Source organism: Danio rerio, chromosome 17 (genome assembly GCF_049306965.1).
Source record: "Danio rerio strain Tuebingen ecotype United States chromosome 17, GRCz12tu, whole genome shotgun sequence".
NCBI classification, from domain to species: Eukaryota; Metazoa; Chordata; class Actinopteri; order Cypriniformes; family Danionidae; genus Danio; species Danio rerio.
The window spans coordinates 56599840-56622500 of record NC_133192.1 but is presented as its reverse complement, the minus strand read 5'-3'; the positions used below and the strand labels follow the sequence as shown (position 1 = coordinate 56622500).

At 41.3% G+C, this 22661-nt stretch overlaps 2 long non-coding RNA genes across 2 annotated transcripts in view; both read left to right on the top strand.

Annotated features, from left to right (window-relative positions):
- LOC141378398 (uncharacterized) overlaps positions 1 to 12527 on the top strand; it is a 19134-nt gene extending 6607 nt beyond the window's left edge. Inside the window, exons 3-4 of the long non-coding RNA XR_012392963.1 lie at positions 10639 to 11012; positions 11104 to 12527. This is a non-coding gene — a long non-coding RNA (uncharacterized lncRNA). The remainder of the gene's footprint in view (positions 1 to 10638; positions 11013 to 11103) is intronic.
- The window catches only part of LOC103909099 (uncharacterized), a 502230-nt gene extending 479927 nt beyond the window's left edge, over positions 1 to 22303 (top strand). Inside the window, exon 3 of the long non-coding RNA XR_658762.5 lies at positions 22028 to 22303. This is a non-coding gene — a long non-coding RNA (uncharacterized lncRNA). The remainder of the gene's footprint in view (positions 1 to 22027) is intronic.
- Positions 22304 to 22661: the final 358 nt, after the last annotated feature.

Genomic DNA, 22661 nt, shown 5'->3' with positions numbered 1-22661 from the left:
TTAAAGCGCTTAAGGGGAAAAGCGCTTAATCTACTTAAACATCGAGCAGAGAAATCCAAATTACTGTCAAAATATACTTGTAATTAACACTAACTACTGTAAAAAGAATAAGCCTTAAGTCCATAGATAAAGGGAACAATCTCACGTTAAAGTACACACAAAATCAAAACTAACCATATTGATTTTCTTAGCTCACGTTGCTAGCTTTGTGGTCAACAATTCATCTGTGCATGCCATTAAGAAAAACGAAATTGTTTGGCCTTGTAATCTAAAATTTAAATCTGGAAATGCACTTCCTGTTTGTTTTCAGTTAAATTCTCAGATTAACGCCGCATTCACACGGGGCGTCAACTTCAACACTTCCTATTTAGTTTGAATGGGTGATGTCAAGCATTGCCGAGCTGCATTGTGGATTCGTCGGCGCAACTTCAGTGGCGGTGCTTACTGCACAAGTTGGGACTTGCTCAACTTTTGGAAGCGTCAGCCAATTAGGTCGATGTATGCAAATACACCAGCTAAGACTGTAGCCGATTGTGGACTAATTTCATTGGCTGACTACGGCTGCTTTGACGATTGCGTCAGCCTCAACTTCAGACACGCCCTCTGTCAAGCGTTGACGCTGCAGCCTCGTGTGAATGGGGCACAAGTCTGTCTGAGGTACTGGGCGGGGCTAACATATTTAGCCACGCCCTTCCAGCTGTCAGTTTTGACAACAAACCGAAATAGTGAGCAGGTGTCTATTAGGTTGTAATAACTCTCCCCAAACCCTTTTCCCCATCTTTCTGAATAAATGCCTACTTTACTACGTCCAATCAGCTTGTAGTACAAAAAAACAAGCTGGTTTCTGAGCCTGGTCAGTACCTGGATGGGAGACCACATGGGAAAACTAGGTTGCTGTTGAAAGTGCTGTTAGTAAGGCCAGCAGGGGGTGCTCAACATGTGGAGTCCTAATGCCCCAGTAAAGTGAAGGAGACACTATACTGTCAGTGGGCACCGTTTTGAGACATTAAACCGAGACTCTCTGTGGTCAATAAAAATCCCATGGCACTTCTCATAAAGAGTACAGTTGTAACCCAGTGTCCTGGCCAAATTCCCTCAATCGGCCCTAAAGCCAGATTTATACTTATGCGTCAAGTGACCGGCGTAACCCACGGCGCATGCAACGCGCGTGGCTGTGCATTTATACTTCTGCGCGCTGTCTCTGTCGGTCTGCATTAACACTTCCGAAACGCTAGTTGGCAGTAAGGTGTAAATGTTCCTCTGTGTCGAGTTTCTTCGCTGCAATTTTGCTTTTCCTGAACACTTCCAGGATGTACAAGTGACTCAAACTCGCTCATTTTGAGGCAGCAACCGGCGGACGTGCAACAAAACAAAACTTTCCATCCGGAGCTCCTTCACGGGACTCCACATTTGTAAACAATCGCTCCATTGGGTTCGCGCCATTCGCACGGCTCTCGGTCCCGCCCCGACTCGTCAGCGCTACCAAGCCGACCAATCACAGAGCTTTCGCTACGCGTTGTTGCGACGTGTAGTCACATTTTTTGAGAGTTGCACGTCAGTGACGGCCACGGCGAAGGGCTATGCGTCAGCGCCGTAGCATACGCCGGTGTTTGACGCAGAAGTATAAATCAGCCTTTACCCATCATGGCCTCCTAATCATCCCCATCTACCGAATTGGATCTATTACTGTCTCTCCACTCCATCTATAGCTGGTGTGTGGTGAGCGCACTGGTGCTGTTGTCCTATGGCTGCTGTCACATCATCCAAGTAGATGCCGTGTTGAAACACCCCCTTCTCATGATTGTGAAGCACTTTGGTTGTATGGCCATACAAGATAAATGCAACATATAAATTCACTTTACTTACTTCTGTCAGCTAAGAACAGGAAACTGAGGCTACAATTCGCACAGGCTCTCTTTAAAATTTGACAATAGAAGATTGGAGAAACGTTGCCTGCTCTGATGAGTCTCCATTTCTGCTGACACATTCAGATGGTCGGGCCAGAATTTGGCCTCAACAACATAAAAGCATGGATCCATCCTGCCTTGTATCAATGGGTTAGGCTGGTGGTGGTGGTGTAATGGTGTGGGGGAGATTTTCTTGACACACTTTGGGTCCATTAGTACCAATTGAGCATGGTGTCAACGTCACAGCCTACCTGAGTATTGTTGCTGACCATGTCCATCCCTTTATGAGCACAGTGTCTCCATCTTCTGATGGCTACTTCCAGCAGAATAACACACCATTTCATAAAGCGTGAATCATCTCAGACTGGTTTCTTGAACATGACGATGAGTTCACTGTACTCAAATGGCCTCCACAGTCACCAGATCTCAATCCAATAGAGCAGCTTTGGGATGTGGTGGAACGGGAGATTGGCATCATGGATGTGCAGCCGACAAATCTGCAGCAACTGCGTGATGCTATCATGTCAACATGGAGCAAAATCTCTGAGGAATATTTCCAGTACATTGTTGAATCTAAGGATTAAGCCAGTTCTGAAGGCAAAAGGGAATCCAACCTGGTACTAGTAAGGTGTACCTAATAAAGTGGCTGGAGAGTGTATTTTAACTAGATGGGTCCTTTTGCTAATGAAAGCTCGGTGTCAACAGCCAAATTACATTTATTAAAATAAATGCTTAATAAGCATAATTTTTTTACATCCGACTTGTGCTTCAATCAGATTTCAGGGTCAGACCATCAGATATGAAAGCTAGATCCTTAAACTCAAGACCTGCTTTGACTAAACTTCAGAACAAGTCATAAGTAAAAAAAAAAAAAAAGCTCGCCAGCCCTTTTAAGGAAGCCCCAACCTGCACCTGTGTTTGTGCTCCGGCTCCTCTACCTTTCTTTCTTTTTCCGCAGTGTATTTATTTTTACTGCACATCCATATCCTTAAACCCTCTTAACTGTTCAGGCCATCGAGAAGCTCTTAAGTGGATGAGCGAGCGTTAACCGTGTCTTTTCAAACCTTGACATTTAATACTCAATATAAATCTCTCCAGAGACCTGTTATTTTTTCAAGAATGTAATTACATACTTTCAAATAAAACTTGAAAGGGCCCAACAAGTTTTAAAACACAGTGTGTGCTCTCCGGACGGCGGGAAGGAATTCCAAGCAGTTGGAATATGCTAACATCTCAGTGTGTGTGAACCACGGGCCCTTGGCAGGACAACACAGTACTCGCGGCTTCAGACCTCACTAGATATACAAAATACAGAGACAATTAATCCACGTAGCGCTCAAGTAGCAATCCGACTACCATGAAAATACTCTGCTTGAGCTGAAGCGACTGCAATTGACAGTCACTTGTTTTGACTCAAAATGAATCAAGCATGAAGAGAATGCGACAATACAATCAGCTTTAGGCCACGTCTACACGTGCACAGGTATTTTTATAAACAGAGTTTCCCCTGTCTGCGTTTAAAAAAATATCTGTCCACATGAACTGCACTGTTAAGGGAATGCCCAAGCACAGTGGCGTCGCGGACGGGCCACCGCGGGGGGGGGCCCCGCGTGATTAGGGGACCCCGTGTGGTCGCGATTTTCAATAATTGAAAATCCGGCAACCGCAATAATCAAACCGCTGGGAACAACTGTGGTCGGAACCAAAGTTCACAGGTCTGCGTTCTCTGAACTCCTCTCAAACGGTGGACTACTTCATTCTGATTGCTTGCCGCCGAACCGCGTCATAGCTCATTACCATTAAGTTGACTTGATTTCAAGTCCTCCTCGACGCCCACACTGGAGAAGACGGCCGTGTTGCTCCTCGCCACCGGTTCTCATTGAAAATGAATGACTTCCGGCTACTTTGACGATCTCGCCAGTTGTTTGTGAACGCTACCCCGTGTTGTCGCTCCACCCCACCCCCGTTTCCCGCTCCTTAGTTTGTGATCGCTCCTCAGTTTGTGAAGGCTTCCCTGCGTTGTCGCTCCACCCCGCCCCCCTTTCCCGCTCCTCAATTTATGATCGCTTCCTCGCGTTGTTGCTCCACCGACTCTCCCCGTCCCCTCAGTTTGTGATCGCTCCACCCACCAACCCCCCCTCCCTTCATCAGGGGACCCCGTCAGTGATCCCTGCAGGGGGGCCCCCGCATTTTGCGCTACGCCACTGCCCAAACAACAGCGGGGATGAAAGTCTTTCATGCTGGATTCACTGCAAACACGGAATTAAGTATTTGTACACTGCATACAAGTCAATACAAACATGAGAACAGAGACGGATAACTGTCCTGCGATGCGAATAACGAGGAATATGTGAAGCATTTGGTGTGAATGTGAGAAATTCCAACGCAATCTCGCAGCACTTCGTAACTTTTTGATTTAGTGGCTAATTCGTTTTAATTTGTATGATCTAATTCGTACAATTTAGTACGATTTGCTCATCACCCAGTGACGGGTGGGGTTAGGTGGCACGCCTCCTTTTTAAAATCGTACATTTTCGTATGACTTAACTCATACGAATTCGTACAAATTAGCCACTAAACTGACAAAACGTAAAATACTTATGTTTCCTCGTGAGATCAGGCTGGAAATTCACCTCAATCGCATCTTCTGCGATTGGTGTGAACCCAGCCATGTTGGCCAATCAGAAAGGATAAAACAGCGGGTACGCTGATGCCATGAGGCCAAAACTCTGGTTGTAGTGTTCACATGACCACGCTGTTCCCGGAGTTTCTAAAAATCTTCACCCTGGCCAGAGTTTTTAGAAAGTTACGGTTTTAGTCACCTGACACTGTTTTTGTGTTGACAAACAGCAAAACCACATAGGAACCCTAGTAGCAAAGAATTCTGGCCCAAATTTGGCATAAAGCTGGCACAGCAGGCATTCATCCGGCACTGGCATACAGCATGTGGGCCAAACATGGCCCGGGTTTGGCAGAGGTGGCACCGTCTTTAAGGCGGCACACAAGATTTGGGCCAGATGAAAAACGTAGTATTTGGCCCAGATTTAAAAATTTGATAAGTGGGCCATGTGAGTTTGGCCAGTCTTGACCCACATTTAAAATACACTAAAATCATTTTTGAGTAAAGAAAAAAATTCTACCAATCAGGTCACTTTGAGAAAAAGCGTGCCCATAGTGTGCCTAAAGCGCATCACTCCATGGGTTTATCAATTTCATTGCAATCGTGACACACCAACCTATCTGGCCCAGTTCAGGCCCAGTTATGAGTTATTAACTTGGCTGAGACTTGGCCCAGATATGGTCCGTGTTTGGCCCTTGTCTGAAAGCCATGTCGGTCCAGTCATGTACCGTAATTCACTGCGGCATGTGGGCCAAGCAAAACCTGATTGTGTGGGCCAGAGCTGGGCCAGAGAAATTTTGCTATGTGGGAAAAATAGTTTTTTAAAATACCCGTGTTCATGTGGGTGATATTTATCTAGGGGGTGATATTTAGATTTGTCATGATCGAGAGTTTTACAAGAATCCTTCATGGCCACTAGGGTTACACGATACTGGAATTCAGTACCAGTCAATACTGAAATTTTAAAAACGTGTATTTCTAGTTGTAACTAATATATATATATATATATATATATATATATATATATATATATATATATATATATATATATATATATATATATATTTAAAATACAGATATAATATGTATAAAGCACATTTTGGTGTCTCAAAAAAGCACAGTTGAGTACACATAGATGGTATTAAGTTTATCTTAACATATACTTAATACTATCTTTGAGTACATTAGTTACAAAATTAGTGTGTGAAAATAGAGCACTTTTAGTACAGTACTGAAAAAGTATAATTAGTGTACTTAAAGTGTATTTTAGCACACTGCTTTCACATTTTGTATATTCTTTTAATATATTACTATTTTGCTTTAAGCTATTCTTAAATATATATATATAAATGTTTAAAATTAGGGTTCAAGTGTATTTCTAGTTGTAACTAAATATATTTTTTAAAATACAGATATAGTATGTTAAAAGCACATTTTATTTCAATTTCAGGGTGTCTCAATAGCACAGTTGAGTACACTTAGATGGTATTAAGTTTAACTTACTATCTTTTAGTACATTAAGTACAAATTAGTGTGTGAAAATAGAGCACTTTTCGTACATTACTGAAAAATGCACCAAGTATATTTAAATAAAGTGCATTTTAGTGCACTTTTTTTTTTTTACCTGGGCAAACTGCCATGTTTATCATCACCGTTTGGACTATTATGGACTCGGAATAATCAATACTAATATTTTTGTATACTTTTTTGTTGTATACTTTACTTTTTTATGTATTAATAATCAATAATAAATTAAATGGTGGAAAATTAGATAATAACTTTAATTATCAAATTAATAATAATAGCAAAAAGTATAGGAGATTAAATAAATGAGGCTCTTTGCTAAAGCCCCAGGGCCCAATATGTCCTTAATCCGTCCCTGGAGATGATACTTTATTGTTTATCTCAGATGTTACTGTACGTTGAAGTTAGCAGAGTCCTATATAAATAAAATAAGTTGGTTGACTTGCATTGATATTTTAATGTTTAATATGTGTGTGTGTGTGTGTGATTAGTTGATCATTGTCAGCAGTTTAAAGCTGCTCTCAGCGTTTCCATTTCTCAGTGGGACACAATGTGTTGTGTGTGAAGGACTATGGGAAAAAAACAAAGCAGCAAGACCTGAAGCCTTTAGGTCAAACACCAGAAACATAATTAAATAAGGAGGACAGCTCCTTAAAGCAAGTCCCTCACGGGTTTTTTTCAGCTAGTATGTTATTAGCAGAGCGAGAGCTGCTTAAACTCTGGGAGTGGTCAGAAAACTTGGCAGCGCTTTGGGCAACATAGTTCTCTGAGCGAGCGCTTGGCCTTGTACTAGCTCAGGGAGAGAAAAATAGAGTTTTACCACAACAAGTCTATGTGGCATGCAAAACGCAGAGCTAGCAAATCCAGAAGTGGAAGCGTCAGATTATAACGAAGAACAAGATTCAAATGGCTACACACAGTTCATAACAACGATAGTTCTTAATTTGCTAAATAATTAGGGATTAATTAGTAGGGCCAGATGGAATCTGCGGAGGTTTTTTGCTATTTCTGCGGAGAATTTTGGTAAAAATCTGTGGATTTATGCGGAATTATTTTGGGAGTATCCAGCGGAGTATCATAACTAAAACCTTAATATATAAAATAAAAGTAATAAATTACAGAATAAAAATTGAATAAATTAGTAAAATAAAAGTTAAAAAGTAAATAAACAGAATTAATGATGGGCTAAAAATCTGCAGAAATCTGCGCGCAGATTCCGTGTGGGCCTATTAATTATAAACATGCTCTCATTAATGCAACTATTTACAGAAGCATGTGTTATATGTGTTTATTTAGTTTAGACCTGTCTGTGTTGCTGTCATTTAGGTATGTTTGCTTTTGACTTTGGTCCTGCTCACAAAAGAGAATGATACAGAATCCAGTTTGGCTTTCTTCCACCTCATTTTAGTGGTTTCGATTACTTTGTTTTGTCTGGTTTTATTTAATTTTGTTTAGTTCCAGTTAATTTAGCTTTTTTTGTTGTTTGTTTTATTTGGTTCACTTATTAAGTTTGGCTCCATTGGCTTAGTCCTTTTATTAATCAGGGGTCGCCACCACGGAATGAACCGCCAACTAATCCAGCATATGCTTTACACTGTGGATGGCCCTGCAAGCGGCAACCCACTACTGGGAAACATCCATACACACTGATTCACACTCATACACTACGGCCACTTTAGTTTAGTTCAGTTCACCTGTGGCGCATATGTTTGGGCTGTTGGGGAAACCGGAGCACTCGAAGGAAACCCACGCCAACACGGGGAGAACATTTTGGTTGGTTGGAAGCATTTTTGGATTCTGTGAAAAAAATATTGAAAAAATTTTTACCATGGACCAAACAAAACAGCAAATCAATTCAATTCAATTCACCTTCATTTGTATAGCGCATTTAGAATGTAGATTGTGTCAAAGCAGCTTAAGTTCAGTTCAGTTTAGCTCAGTTCAGTGTGGTTTAATAGTCACCACCTATTAAGGTGGAACACCTTTTCAGCTCTGGAGTTTCAAGCCTTAGACCGGCCCACCTCAGTTCACAACTGACTATATTAAAATAAAGTCATTTCCAAATCTGTTTCTAATGACACTATCACGTCTTTTTTTTTTTGAGAAAACAGCTGCTTTAGAACTTCAAATGTTCAACAACCCTAACAGTATTATATTTCTTAACAATAAAAATGAAAACAATAAATTGCTCTATCGAGGATCGAACCCTGATCAGCGGCGTATTTAACTGAAGTGCTAACCGCTGGACCACAACAGCTGATTACAAAAAGGAGGCGCAGCTGAGTTTTATCATTATTAAAATAGACAAAAACAGAAGAGTTAAAGTAAAATAATGAATAAAAAGGCTGTGGTCAAGTAAATAAATACATTTAAAAAGTGTGACTGCTGAGAGCAACAGATTCTGGAGCTAGGGACACCGGACCTCGCGGCCAAAAAACGGACCGGCCCACCGGGAATTCTCCCGGTCCTCCCGATTAGCCAATCCGGGCCTGGTCACCACTGAGAGTCCAAACACTAAAGAGCAAATCCATCAATGCTCAGCTCTACATGTCAGGGTATGGGGGTGGATGGAGAGGAGGCGAGGACCCAAATGCGGGGAATGAAGAATTTATTGAAAAAATAAAACAAAAACAAAACTCAAATCTCCCCATGTGGGGAAAAACGCAACATTATATTATACACTCAACTAGACAAGATCTGGAACTTGGCAAGACACTACTTTAAACCACTGGTGTACAGAAATCAGCAGTCCTCATACAACAGGGAAGAGAACAATCAACAACGGACCAGCACAGAACAGAGCACACTAGGAGAATAAATAGGAAAGACAAACCAATGAACAGACAGGCCGACAGGTGAAAATAATAATTACAAACAGGATAACAAGGTGGGTGGGACAAGACAATAGACGGAAGAGCGCATGACACATAGAGACAACACAAGCCATGCGCTCACATAAAACGAGACTAGAACACGCAGCCAATTAAAAAAGCTCATTAACCACGTGTTCATAACAAGCAACACTGAAGCACACAACAAAAGCACGTGACCACAATGTAAACGCCGAGCCACGTGCTTTGACAAGAGACGCAAGACACGAGCACACGATGAATGAAAACACTCACCGTGCGCTGACACATGCAGCGTGCATGCTTCATCCCAGCGCCGACCAAAACCGAAACCAACAAGACTGAGACGCTGGGAATGAAACACCACGCTGCAGACAGACGAAAACACAAACACGAGTACAAGAGCGCACGCGTCTGAGGACCGCAGCAAGCAGGAGCGCGCACACTCTGCGTACACCCACGACGGCGCGCGCACACAGAGACAGGACCAGACATGGGTAGTGTCCGAGCTCTGCCACCAAAACAAGAATTTACAAGACCAGAGTGGCAGAACCCCGACACTACAGATCTCTAATCATGCAAGCCAGTGGCGACAGCGGTGAGGAAAAAACTTCACCAATTGACGAAAGTGAAAAATTAAAAAACCTCGAGAGAAACCAGGCTCAGTTGGGCACGACCATTTCTCCACCGGCCAAACGTCTTGTGCAAAGCTGCAGTCAAGGCGCCGGAGGCTGGAAGCTGGACCTCAGCGAAGACTCGTCTGTCCCTGGAGCGACACAGGAATCAGTCTCATGCTCTCCGCTCCTCCATGACCACCACAGCAGCTGCTCAGGATACGGCCTGGTCCAGGATATGGAAACCTTGAGATCATCTCGTCGCTGGTCTTAGATCGAATCAGTGGCCCGGCATAGTCTGAGGGCCTCAGGATGAGTATCCCCAGGTGGAAATAGAGAATAAAGAGTATAATTAGCGTAGCTGCTGTTCATAGTGTATATAAACGAGATGCAGAAACCTGTGTAGAGCACATTCATGTATCATATCGCTAAGTAATGTGTGTGCTTTACTAAAAAGATCGGTCTTTAATCTAGTTTTGAACTGGGAGAGTGTGTCTGAGCCTCGGACATTATCAGGAAGGCTATTCCAGAGTTTAGGAGCCATAAATGAGAAGGCTCAACCTCCTTTAGTAGACTTTGCTATTCTAGCTATTACCAGAAGCTCTGAGTTTTGAGATCTTAAAGAGCAAGACAGAAGGTTGGTTAGATACACAGGAGCTAGATTATTTAAAGCTTGATAGGTAAGAAGCAACATTTTAAAATCAATACGAAACAGGCAGCCAGTGTAAGAAGGATAAAATTGGGGTGATATGATTACTGACTGTAAAGAGCATGTTAAATTAAAAAATTTATGTTAGCACATAAATTAAATAAAATTATATATAAATTAAATACAGATATAAATAGCGCAAACCACATTCATATGCATTGCAGTATGATTAACATTTTAGTTTTAGTGTTTTTTTATTTTGGCTTTAAATATTTTTTGTGTTTTCCCACTCTTGATTCTGTTCTGCCTTATACTCCACTTGTGTGAGAAATGTTCTGGCTTTAATTTTCTAATTTTGTGGCATTTTGTTTCCTTTAACATATACACACCATCTTTTCACATGCTCTTTCTGCAGCAGCAGAATCATCCCTTGAAGGCCACATTAAGGTCTTTTTTCTTTGTTTTTGTGTTTTAGATTTGGCCTACCAGACCTACTACCCAGACAGCTACCTATGCACATTCCATTATGTAGGACTTAACACCTCAACTAAAAAGCTGTCTGGGAATGGACTTCGAGGGAGTTTTGCTGCATTTATGCAGTGTGTGCTGAGGAACTATGGATCAGCATTCACCATCTGCCCTGCTGAGAGGGATTTCTCCAGTCCAATTCAGCTCAGAATCTACTCAATGGTTCAATCCTGCTCAGAGTCTCCAGGATTTCATTTCAGGTTCCCTCTCCTCTTCCTTATTCAGTTCAATTCAATTTTATTTGTATTGTGATTTTTACAATAGTTATTGTTTCAAAGGTTGGTTAGATACACAGGAGCTAGAATATTTAAAGCTTTATAGGTAAGAAGCAATATTTTATAGTCAATACAGAACTTAACAGGCAGCCAGTGTAAGGAGGATAAAATTGGGGTGATGTGATCATATTTTGTAGACCTGGTAAGAAATAACTGTACTAGCTGAAGTTTGTTAATAGAGGATGCTGGGCAGCCAGCGAACAGAGCATTACAGTAATCCAGCCTAGAGGTCATAAAAGCATGGACTAGCTTTTCTGCATCTGATATGGATAGCATACTCCATAATTTAGCGATATTTCTCAGATGAAAGAAGGCAGTTTTTGTGACATGGGGATATGATTCTCAAAAGTTAAGTTGCTGTCTGATAAAACACCCAGATATTTTAATAGTAGAGCTAACACTAACTTTGTATCCCTCTAACGGCAGGTCAAGTTGTGAGATCTGCTGTGTACAGGATTTAGGCCCAATAAGTAATACTGTAATCTGTGGGGACAAAAGAAATCTTAGAAATCGTAGAAAAAAAATCTGTAGACTTACTACAGATTAATCAATCTTTTTCTTTTATGATACCATATATTAACCAAACATACTTCTTCTTTCTTATTGTGTTTAATTCTTCTGGTGGGGGTCTAACAAGACAAACTAACAAGTCTAGTTCAGTCAACAGCTGCCTCTGGTTGGTTTACACAAGATCAGCAGACAGAGAAATTTGAGATCTCAAAAAAATAAAAAAGGCGAACACAGCGCCCTCTAGTGGATTCACGAAAACTGCAAATAAAAAAAAAGACGTACCTCCTGGGACGTATGTGGCTCTCTCCAGAAATGTATATAGCGTAAGCGGCAACCTCCCGCTGTCCCTCGGGAGGCCAATACGGAAGTAATTGAAACTGCAATTCATCGAAAATCCGCTAGTCCTGGCTCCATAATAGAGCAAATTTCAATTGAGCCCACTGTTAGAATGGCCAACTTTACAGCAGAAAAAAAGGTGTTGAGGGGGTGAATTTTTTTATAACTCATCAGTTTTATATTAGGTTATATTAAGTTTGCATAATGGCGAGGCAGTGGCGCAGTGCTGTCGCCTCACAGGAAGAAGGTCGCTGGTTCGAACCTCGGCTCAGTTGGCGTTTCTGTGTGGAGTTTGCATGTTCTCCCTGTGTTTGCGTGGGTTTCCTCTGGGTGCTCCGGTTTCCCCCACAGTCCAAAGACATGCGGTACAGGTGAATTGGGTAGGCTAAATTGTCTGTAGTGTATAAGTGTTTTGGATTTTTTCCACCGATGGGTTGCAGCTGGAAGGGTATCCTCTGTGTAAAACATATGCTGGATAAGTTGGCGGTTCATTCTGCTATGGCGACCTCAGATTAATAAAGGGACTAAGCCGAAAAGAAAATGAATGAATGGAATCATTTGAGGGGGTAAATGGTAAGTCCAAATTTTCAGGTGAACTATCCAACTATATAACCCTGATCAGATGCATGAATTGAAAATAAAATCAAGTATATTGTCAAAAAGTTAGTAAAGCGCATTATGACTTTTTCTAAAGTTTCAGCTTGTTTGAGCCTAGTATATTTTCTGCACTGATGTCTGCAAATCCTCTTTATCAGCAGTAATGCTGTGTTGAAGTGTCAGCTCTTGACTGTTGCCCTGCAGTGGATTCTCCTTCTCCTCCTGCAGTGGTAATGAGCTGGAGAAACACATACAGAACTGAGAAACTGACCTGCGATTCACAGTCTGAAACAAACCTCGTCTGAGAATGAAAGCAGACGCATGAATCACGGCCATCACTGACCTCTAATGTGTGCTAGTACCGTCATTACAGGCTTTAGCAGGACATCACCGCCAACAAATAAGCACAACTTGAATTATGAGCCAATGGAGAATATAAATCTAAAGATGTATTCTAATGAACAAAAGTAATTTGGACTGAAGATGTTAAAAATAAGCTAAAAATAAAATCGCTTGATTTATTAAGTGATTTTTTACAGCATGACTGTTTTTCATACATCTTTTGTCAATTTTTTTGTTTCTATAAGACTGAAGACGTTTGTCAGACTATCACTTCTATTCCAAAACATTCATTCAATTTCTTTTCGGCTTAGTTTCTTTATTAATCTGGTGTCGCCACAGTGGAATGAATCACCAACTTATCCAGCACATGTTCCATTCAGCGGATGCCCTTCCAGCTGCAACCCAACACTGGAAAACACCCATACACTCCCGTATTCACACACATACACACTACGGCCAATTTTGCTTATTCAGTTCACCTAAAACACATGTCTTTGGACTGTGGGGGAACACCAACCCACGTCAACACAGGGAGAACATGCAAACTCCATGCAGAAACGCCAACTGACCCAGTCGGAACTCGAAGCAGCGACCTTCTTGCTGTGAGGTGATTTTTTTACCGTGACGCCCTTTATTTAAAAACAATGTTGTGAAATTTTAATAATCAGACTATGGGGAGGAGCCTAATAAATGTAATTAGCATATTGTCTGTCTGCATACTGTCTTAACCTAGATAAGTTAAAATTGGAAATCACTACTTTACTAAATACTTTATTACTAATTACAACACAGGCTCAATTTGAAATCGTAGACCTGCGGATGTTTCTGGAGACAGTGAATTACGTAGTCGGAGGTGGGTATGACTGCATTTCATTTTTTAAGCGAATGCTACGGGGCGGTATGACTCAGTTCCTTTTGTCGCTTACTGGCTGACTGCTCACCTCTGTGTGGAGGGCTTTCCCGCTGCAACCAGTTTGTCCAATTAGCTCTTTGTGTATGTTGGCGGACTTGAGATGTAGAGAGGAGTTGACCACGACGACCAGGTTCGAGTCCAGGGGAGAGCAGTTCCAGAAATCAGGTAAGACAAAAACAAAGTCCGAAAAATAAAACGAACGAGTAAAAAACAGGGTGAGAATGTGGCTTTTATAAACCATCGGCTGGGTTTAGGGAAATAAGCGGGCGGGCGGGTCAATATGTAAAATTGGTTGGGTTTAGGGAAGGAGGCGGGTGGGTCAGTCGATAGGCCGGTCGCCCGTTTAGTCGGTTGATAGCAGCCTCTAGTGGGTTCACGCGAGAACAGCATGGGTGCGAACGACACTCGAGAGAGACATTTGAGATGCGAAAAAGCGCACACAGCAGGCTAAATACAAAATAAATAGGCTAAATACAAATACAAAAACTGCAAAATACATAACTCCCGGGATGTATTTCACGGTCTCCAGAAACGTCCACTGGACTACGTTTTCAGAATGAGCCGCTTTGCTCATAAGATGAAAACAAATCAAATTTCATTCAGAAAAAATCGTTCATTCATTTTCTTGTCGGCTTAGTCCCTTTATTAATACTGGGTCACCACAGCGGAATGAACCACCAACTTATCCAGCAAGTTTTTACGCAGCGGATGCCCTTCCAGCCGCAACCCATCTCTGGGAAACATTCACATACACACTCATACACTACGGACAATTTAGCCTACCCAATTCACCTGTACCACATGTCTTTGGACTGTGGGGGAAACCGGAGCACCCGGAGGAAACCCACGCGAAGGCAGGGAGAACATACAAACTCCACACAGAAACGCCAACTGAGCCAAGTCTCGAGCCAGCGACCCAGCGACCTTCTTGCTGTGAGGCGAACGTGCTACCCACTGTGCCACTGCGTCGCCCTTCAGAAAAATTCAGTAAATTAAAATGTACATTTTTTAAGAATCGAAGCATACAGTCGAGAGCAAAACTATTACATATACTTTGAAATATTTATTCTTTTTCAAATATTTCTCAAGTGATATTTAATTGGGGAAAGAAATTTTCACAGCAGTTCAGATGATATTTTTTCTCCTGGAGAAAGTCTTATTTGTATTATTTCAGCTAGAATAAAAACATTTTGAGGTCAATATTATTAGCCTCCTCAAGCAATATTTGTTTCTATTGCCCACAGAACGAACCACTGTTATACAATAACTTGCCTAATTACCCTAACTTTACCCTAATTAATTAGTTACGCCTTTAAATGTCACTTTAAGCTGAATACAGGGATCTTGAAGAATATCTAGTCTAATATTATTTACTGTCATCATGGCAAATAGAAAATAAACCAGTTATTAGAGATGAGTTATTATGTTTAGAAATGTATTGAAAAAAATCTCCGTTTAACAGAAATTGTGGACAAAAGAGTACAGGGGGGCTGAATAATTTTGACTTAAACTGTATGTCAGTATTCCTCACTAATCAACTTTTTTAGAGTGTAGTGAAGATGTGCCAGGTTTAGTCTCAGGGTGACCAGACGTCCATTACTGAGTCCCAACCCAGTGTGTGCTCCTTCTAATTATCTCTTTCCTCTGTTCACCGTCGGGAGCGAAGCCAAGGCACACCTAGTTACTGACTATAGTTACACCAAACAAAACCTCCACTATAGTCATTATTGACACGCTAAAGGGATAGCTGATTCAAATAGTTGGTTAAATCGATCACTTATATATGTACTTGCAACTTTAGGAAGTAGTCTATGTTGTGATTTAGAACAGTATTTCAGTGTATACTATATGCATAACTGAGCCAAACTGATCTAGCAGTTCCCTATTTCATGGAAGCACAGCAGTGTTGCAGAACAGGACCCAGTGATCCGTCAGCATAAATTTGACTGATATCACCTCCATCAGAGGCCACTAAAGCTGATTTATTATAAACACAGCTCCCTTGTGTTTACCGCACACATTCTTGTGTCTGCAACATCTTTCAAAATGAGCACATGCAGGTGCTGAGGCTGGTCTGAGAGAGCAAACCATCGCAAAAACACCAAACTGCAGATCAGACTCAATCCAGCAGCTTTCAGACACCTCACAATCTGCAATCTTTAGAAATCTTTAAAGTGCAATAGAGAATGCAAAAGCATTGTTACAGTGCAGTGCATTTTTTAAGGTACTTGCAGAGCACTCTTGTATAAGACTAAAGCGATTTATTCAGTGAAAACAACCTTCTGGATGTACTTTATCCTGCTTATTACACAGCTAATTGCCACAAAACAAAAGTTAGACACAAAACATTGCGCTTAGCAATAATAGTTTATTAATTCTTTAATTAAATGCAAAGCTAACAGAAATGAAAAAAAGGTGATGGAGTATACACTAACCTGAGCATTATTCAGACACAAGATGGCGCCAAACAGTCAAAAACACAAGGCTGACAGAAATGAAAACAGCTGATGGAGTATACACTAACCTGCACATTATTCAGACACAAGATGAAGACAAACAGAAACACAAAGCTGACTGAAACAAAAACAGCTGATGGAGTATACACTAACCTGCACATTATTTAGACACAAGATGAAGAGAAACAGTCAGAAACACAAAGCTGACAGAAATGAAAACAGCTGATGGAGTATACACTAACCTGTGCATTATTCAGACACAAGATGAAGAGAAACAGTCAGAAACACAAAGCTGACAGAAATGAAAACAGCTGATGGAGTATACACTAACCTGCGCATTATTTAGACACTAGATGGCGCCACACAGCCAAAACACAAAGCTGACAGAAACGAAAACAGCTGATGGAGTATACACTAACCTGCACATTATTCAGACACAAGATGGCACAAAACAATCAAAAATGTCAAGCTGACAGAAATGAAAACAGCTGATGGAGTATACACTAACCTGCGCATTAATCAGACACAAGATGGCGCCAAACAGTCAGAAATGCTAAGTTTACAGAAACAAAACTACTGGATGAATGGAGTATACACTAACCTATGTATTATTTATTCACAAAATGGCGCCAAACAGTCAAAAACAGCAGCGTGACAGACGTGTATGTATGTATGTATGTATGTGCATGTAAATATGTGGATGTAAACATATTCACTGACAGTCAATGTAATTTACAGTTCCTGGATGAGCATCATCAAGTGGAAATAACATTCCTTGGGATGTCGCAACTGACCAATCAGAATCAAGTATTCCAGTCAGCTGTGTAACAATACCAGATAACAACTGCTAAAACTAATAACATTGACTCATTCGGTTACCATGAATCATCTTGATTGTTAGTGAGCATATTCATATACATATTTATTATTATAATTATCTACACTTATCGTTATCATTATTTAACTTGTTCTTAACTGCTTGGCACCATCTTGTGCCTAAATAATACATAGCTTAGCTGCATTTAGCCGTTTTTCTTTCTGCAAGCTTTGTGTTTAATAAGAGATTATAATAGCACAAGAGTTATGATAGCAATAGTTATTATAGTAATAAATAGAGACAGTATAATGTATTGTAGCTCCTCAGATCAATGTTTTGTGTCTAATTGTTTACTTTTGTGGAACTTAGCCATGTAATAAGCAGGATAATGTTCCTCTAGGCGGTTGTTTTTTCAGGATAAAGCCCTTCAGTCTTATACAACAGCAGCTGATAAATCTGTTTAATTAGTAATTTATTGTAAATACTTTAGTGTTTCGTGAACTAAACTATACTGGAATTAATTTGTTGTGGTAATTTTGATATTACACAACAGCTAGCAATAGAAGCAAATTACTCAATGCTGTAGTTTCTACAATTATAGAGTAATTCACTGCAGTAAAAACTAAAGTATGCACTTATTAAAGTTTATCAGTTCACTATAGCTATTACTCAAGTATGCTTTAGCATTTATTAATTAAGTGTTGGGGTGGCGTGGTGGCTCAGTGGTTAGCACTGTCGCCTTACAGCAAGAAGGTCACTGGTTCGGGTTTTCGTGGGTTTCCTCCGGGTGCTCTGGTTTTCCTCACAGTCCAAAGAAAGACGTGGTACAGGTGAATTGAATATACTAAATCTGTAGTTTGTGTGAATAAGTGTGCATGGGGGTTTTCCGCTACTGGAGTTGCAGCTGGAAGGGCGTTTTCAGTGTAAAACATATGCTAGAATCATTGGCGGTTCATTCCACTGTGGCGATCTCTTAAATAAAGACTAAGCCAGGGGAAAATGAATAAGTGCGGTTTATTCATAAACTAATTTCGAGAGGATCACGTGCTTATAATCAACACGGCTGGCTCCTTGTTAGCTCCGTAATCAGTCCTATTAGATGATTACGGAAGCATTATAAATGACCTGAGTTTTTCACTCCAGTTATCTTCGTCTTGAAGCTCTCCCCCTTTCCACCCCTACATCCTCCCACTTTTTCTGATCGGGCGACACGGTGGCCCAGTGGCTAGCACTGTTGCCTCACAGCAAGAACACCGCCAGTCCAACCCATCGGGCCGGTTGGTGTTTCTATGTGGAGTTTGCATGTTCTCCCCGTGTTCGCGTGGGTTATCCCCGGGTTCCCCCCACCGTCCAAAAACATAAACCATAGCCAATCGACTAAAACAAATTATCACCCAATAGAACCCGAGTTTACACTTCTCACGGTGACAAGCAGGGGAGTTCTCGAGACCTACCTGACCTCGAATTCCCCTCTTGCCCTTCTAACGGGAGGGAGCCCCGAACTCGAGGATATTACGAGCTCAGGGCTCTCTCCCGGTACAGCATGCCAAATACGCTTTATTGATTATCAGCTAAGTGTGAACTCTTGAAATGAATATTAAAGTGTCGTAAATGCTATAAAGCAGTGGTTCTCAAACTGTTGTACGCAGGCTTCCTTCTAGTGGTACACGGAGGAATAAAATATGTCATGTACATGCTACACACATTTCAAAATTTACCAAAAATTATGTATATAATATGTCATATATGCCATATAGCCTATATTTCTGAGGTAATCTGCCACGTTTTTTTAACTGTGCAGAGTTGTAGTTGCTTTACTGGGCCTACTTCACTTCAATACTGCTTATTTTGGTGGTACTTGGAGAGACAATTTTTTTTCTGAGGTGGTACTTGATGAAAAAAAGTTTGAGAACCACTGCTAGGGTATAGTTCTTGATTGAGCAGCACACAGCTAGAGAACTTTACATATTGAAGCAAATCATTAGTCAGACAGTCGGTTTTCTCTGCATTTCATCACTCTGACTGCATGAGCCAAGTTTTCTGATCATGCAATATGTGTTCTGTCTGTGCAAATGTAGGCGGCCATGCTTACGCATTCTAGTGTGTGTCGTCAAGTGCACATTAAACTGTGTTTTCAACGTTTACTCTCAGTTACTCTCTTTAGATCAGTTTGAGATCTGAAAATGTACATCACTATAAACACTTCTGTCTCAAAAGACCAAGTTAGGCGAATTTTAATGCGACTCGACTCTTTTAAAAGGAAAAAAAACAATAAATGCGTCTTGTCACTACTCGCTGCCCTCTCAGCCACTTCTGTTTCTTGACATCCAAGATATAATTATACACATCACAGGATGATTATAGATCTGCTCAGGAATCTGGACAGCTGCCTCTACTTTAGCCCAGTCAAACCCATTATCAAAGAGCTTTCTCTTAAGAAATGACGCAAAAAAAAAAATTGTTTCGGGTAGAGTTGGGCAGATCGATCTCCAAGCATTTAGACTTTTAGTTATGGGGTTTTGTAAGGACCATTTCTTCAGTTCTGTCACGATACGGTAAGGGGAAAAAGGGGCGAGGACCCAAGTGCAGGATAAAGTAGTAACTATTCATATTTAAACAAAATAAAAGGCAAAAACAGCAAAACAAACTACCCCGAGGGATAAAACATAAACAAAACCAAACTAGACTGGACAGGCTGGCAGGAATCAGGACTGGATCAGACACACGACAAGGTGACATACAATGACGAACTGGCACAGGACAGCAGACATGAGGGGATTATAAACTGTAGTAAATTAACACACAAACAGATGAACATAATTAACTAATAATGGGTTAACAAGGAGGATGGGACTAGACAATAGACGGGAGAGCACATGACACAGAGAGAGGCCAAAGTGTAAACAAAGAGCCACGTGCTTGGACAACACAAATAGACGCAAGACACGAGCACACGATAGATGAACACCTTACCGTGCGCTCACACATATGCAACGCGGATGTTTCATCTCAGTGCAACCAAAACCAACTAGATGAAGACGCTGAGAATAAAACAGCGCGATGCCGACAGTAACCTCAGCCTTCGCGTTGTGACTAAGGGCGGCATACTAGTAACACACTTATGCCATTGATGCTGCAACTGTTCAGTTTAACAGGAAGAGAAGCGCTCTCGCTGAGCACAGTGGAGATTTCTTTAGTTATATCATTTTAGTTGTTTGGGTACCGTGTCACACAGTCAGATCTTCTGCTGAATAGATCTACAACTTTCAACACTCATACATTATCATAAAAGTCATTGTGCTTCTCCGTGTTAGGAGGTTTGCTGAAGGTGCAGCTGATGTGCAGCAAGGGGTTGGCATCTTTAATAAACTATAAGAGTTTGTGTTCATTGAAAAGTAAGAATGATTAATAAATCCATATGAAACAGCCCTTATAAGTGGCGTCGCCTCTTCGGTTTTGGTCTGAAGTGCACTTAGCACTCACACTGCAATCATACAGCACCAAAGGCCAACCGAACCACGCTTTGGCACACCTTTTCCAAACCGGGCCGGGGCCAGCCAACTAAACCGCACCTGGGCCTGATTCAGACCACTCACACTTGTCAAATGAACCAGGAAACGTGCCTGGGCATGGTTTGGATAGCGCATCCTTAAGGCTGATTTATACTTCTGCGTCAAGCGCACGCGTATGCTACGGCGCAGCCTATGCATTGATGCAAAGCCCTACGCCGTGGCCATTGGCTTCGCTGATGCACACCTCTCAAAGTCTCAAAAAATTTCGCCTAGCGCAAGCTCTGTGATTGGTCGGCTTGGTAGCACTGACGAGTCTGGGTGGGACCGAGAGTCGCGCAAGCCCGATGGAGCAATTGTTTACAAGTGTGGAGTCCTGTGAAGGAGCTCCGGATGGAAAGTTTTGTTTTGTGTTTACCTCATGGTTAATGTTGTTGCACGTCCGCCTCAAAATGAGCGAGCTTGAGCCACTTGTAGATTCAGAAAAAACAAAACACCTGCGTAGAAACTCGAAACATAGGAACATTAACACCTCACTGCCAACTAGCGTTTTTGAAGTGTTATTGCTGAGCAACAGAAACAGCATGTGCCAAGGGGTCCCGCCGATCACTTGATGCAGAAGTATAATCCAGGCTTTAGTGCCTTCACACATTGAACTGGGGCATACTGGTGTAGGATAGGATAGGATAAACTTTATTTGTCCCAGAGAGGAAATTTGTCTTGGGCAAAAAGATGCTACAACATCGCTCTAAACAGACAGTAGAATAAATAAAACAAACAAAACAATTAAGAACATACATTGTTTACAAGATAAGACCGTATATAAATATGAAATAAATAAAACACAGAACCCAGTCAGGTGCTAATGTGCTACAGATGAAGTGTTATTAGTAGAGTTCAACAGCAGACATCCCAAGTCTCCCGGAAGTTCCATGTAGTGGAGAGGGGTGTGCAATGTATTTAAGGACCAGGCAGGAGATATGCGATTTCTGGGAGATTACCTTTCGTTTGCGGGCATCCGGAAGTCTCAATGCCCGCTTACTTCTCTATGCAACCGGAGACTCCCGCGACTCAACCCAACCGCTCTTCAGATACGTCGCATGCGCACACGCCCCCACCACTCTTCAGATATGTCGCGCACCATCCCCCGCTTCCCACAGATCCGATATATATTCCCTGGAAATGGCTTTTCCCAAATTGGGATGTCTGCAAGAGTTTTATCAAGGTAGGAACAAATAACAGCTTCAGTCTATTGGTTTCACACATTGGCATTCTCAGTCTTTTTCCTGATGGTAACAGCTGATACTCACTGACAAGGGTATGTTTGGAATCAGCACTAATACTTATGGCTCTCCTCATGACCTCCTGTTTATAGGGTCTGTATGGGCCTGTATTGTTTTATTCCTATCATTTTCATGGCTGTTTTTTGAATATGAACCAATTAATTTTTTAATTGAACAGACAGGTTTCCAAACCAGACTGTGATTCCATAGCGAATAAGACTCGATAGAAAACAAGCAAGATATTGCTGCCCACCCCATATGATCTCAGCCTTCTTCAAAAATATAGCCTCTGTTGTAGGGATGTAACGGTATCAGAATTTCACGGTATGATAATACCTCGGTATGAATGGCACGGTACGGTATTTATTGAATAATTTACAGGAATAACAAAACTAATGAAAAGACTCGAAAAAAAAGTGCCAAAAGTGTTTATTTACCTTAGCACTAAACATATCAATGACATACAAATTAGCCATCTATCTGTACGTTTCGAAACAGGAACTTCAATTTTTCAATTTTAATAACAAAAAACTATTAAACCATATACAAAAAATAAAGTTTCAATTTAGTATTGTTGGAAACTCATCACATTCAACATTTAATCACTCAGATAGAGATGGGTTTTTTAAGGAAAATGATCATATAACTATAATCTGGTGAAAGCTGGGATCTCTGGGCATGTCCCCTGCAACAGAAAAAACCCTCTCATTTGGGACTGAGGTTTCTGGGACAGAGAGATATGATTTAGCCAAGGTTGACAGCAGTGGGTAACGTTGTGCATTGTCTTTCCACCACTTGAGAGGACAAGCCATGAGTGAGATAGAGGTCTCTTTACAGCACAAGTCAATGTCTGCATCAATCTAACAAGTGTGCTGTGTTCTGCAGTCCCCATGACTGTTATTAGTCGTATTCCCCGACTTATATTTCACCAC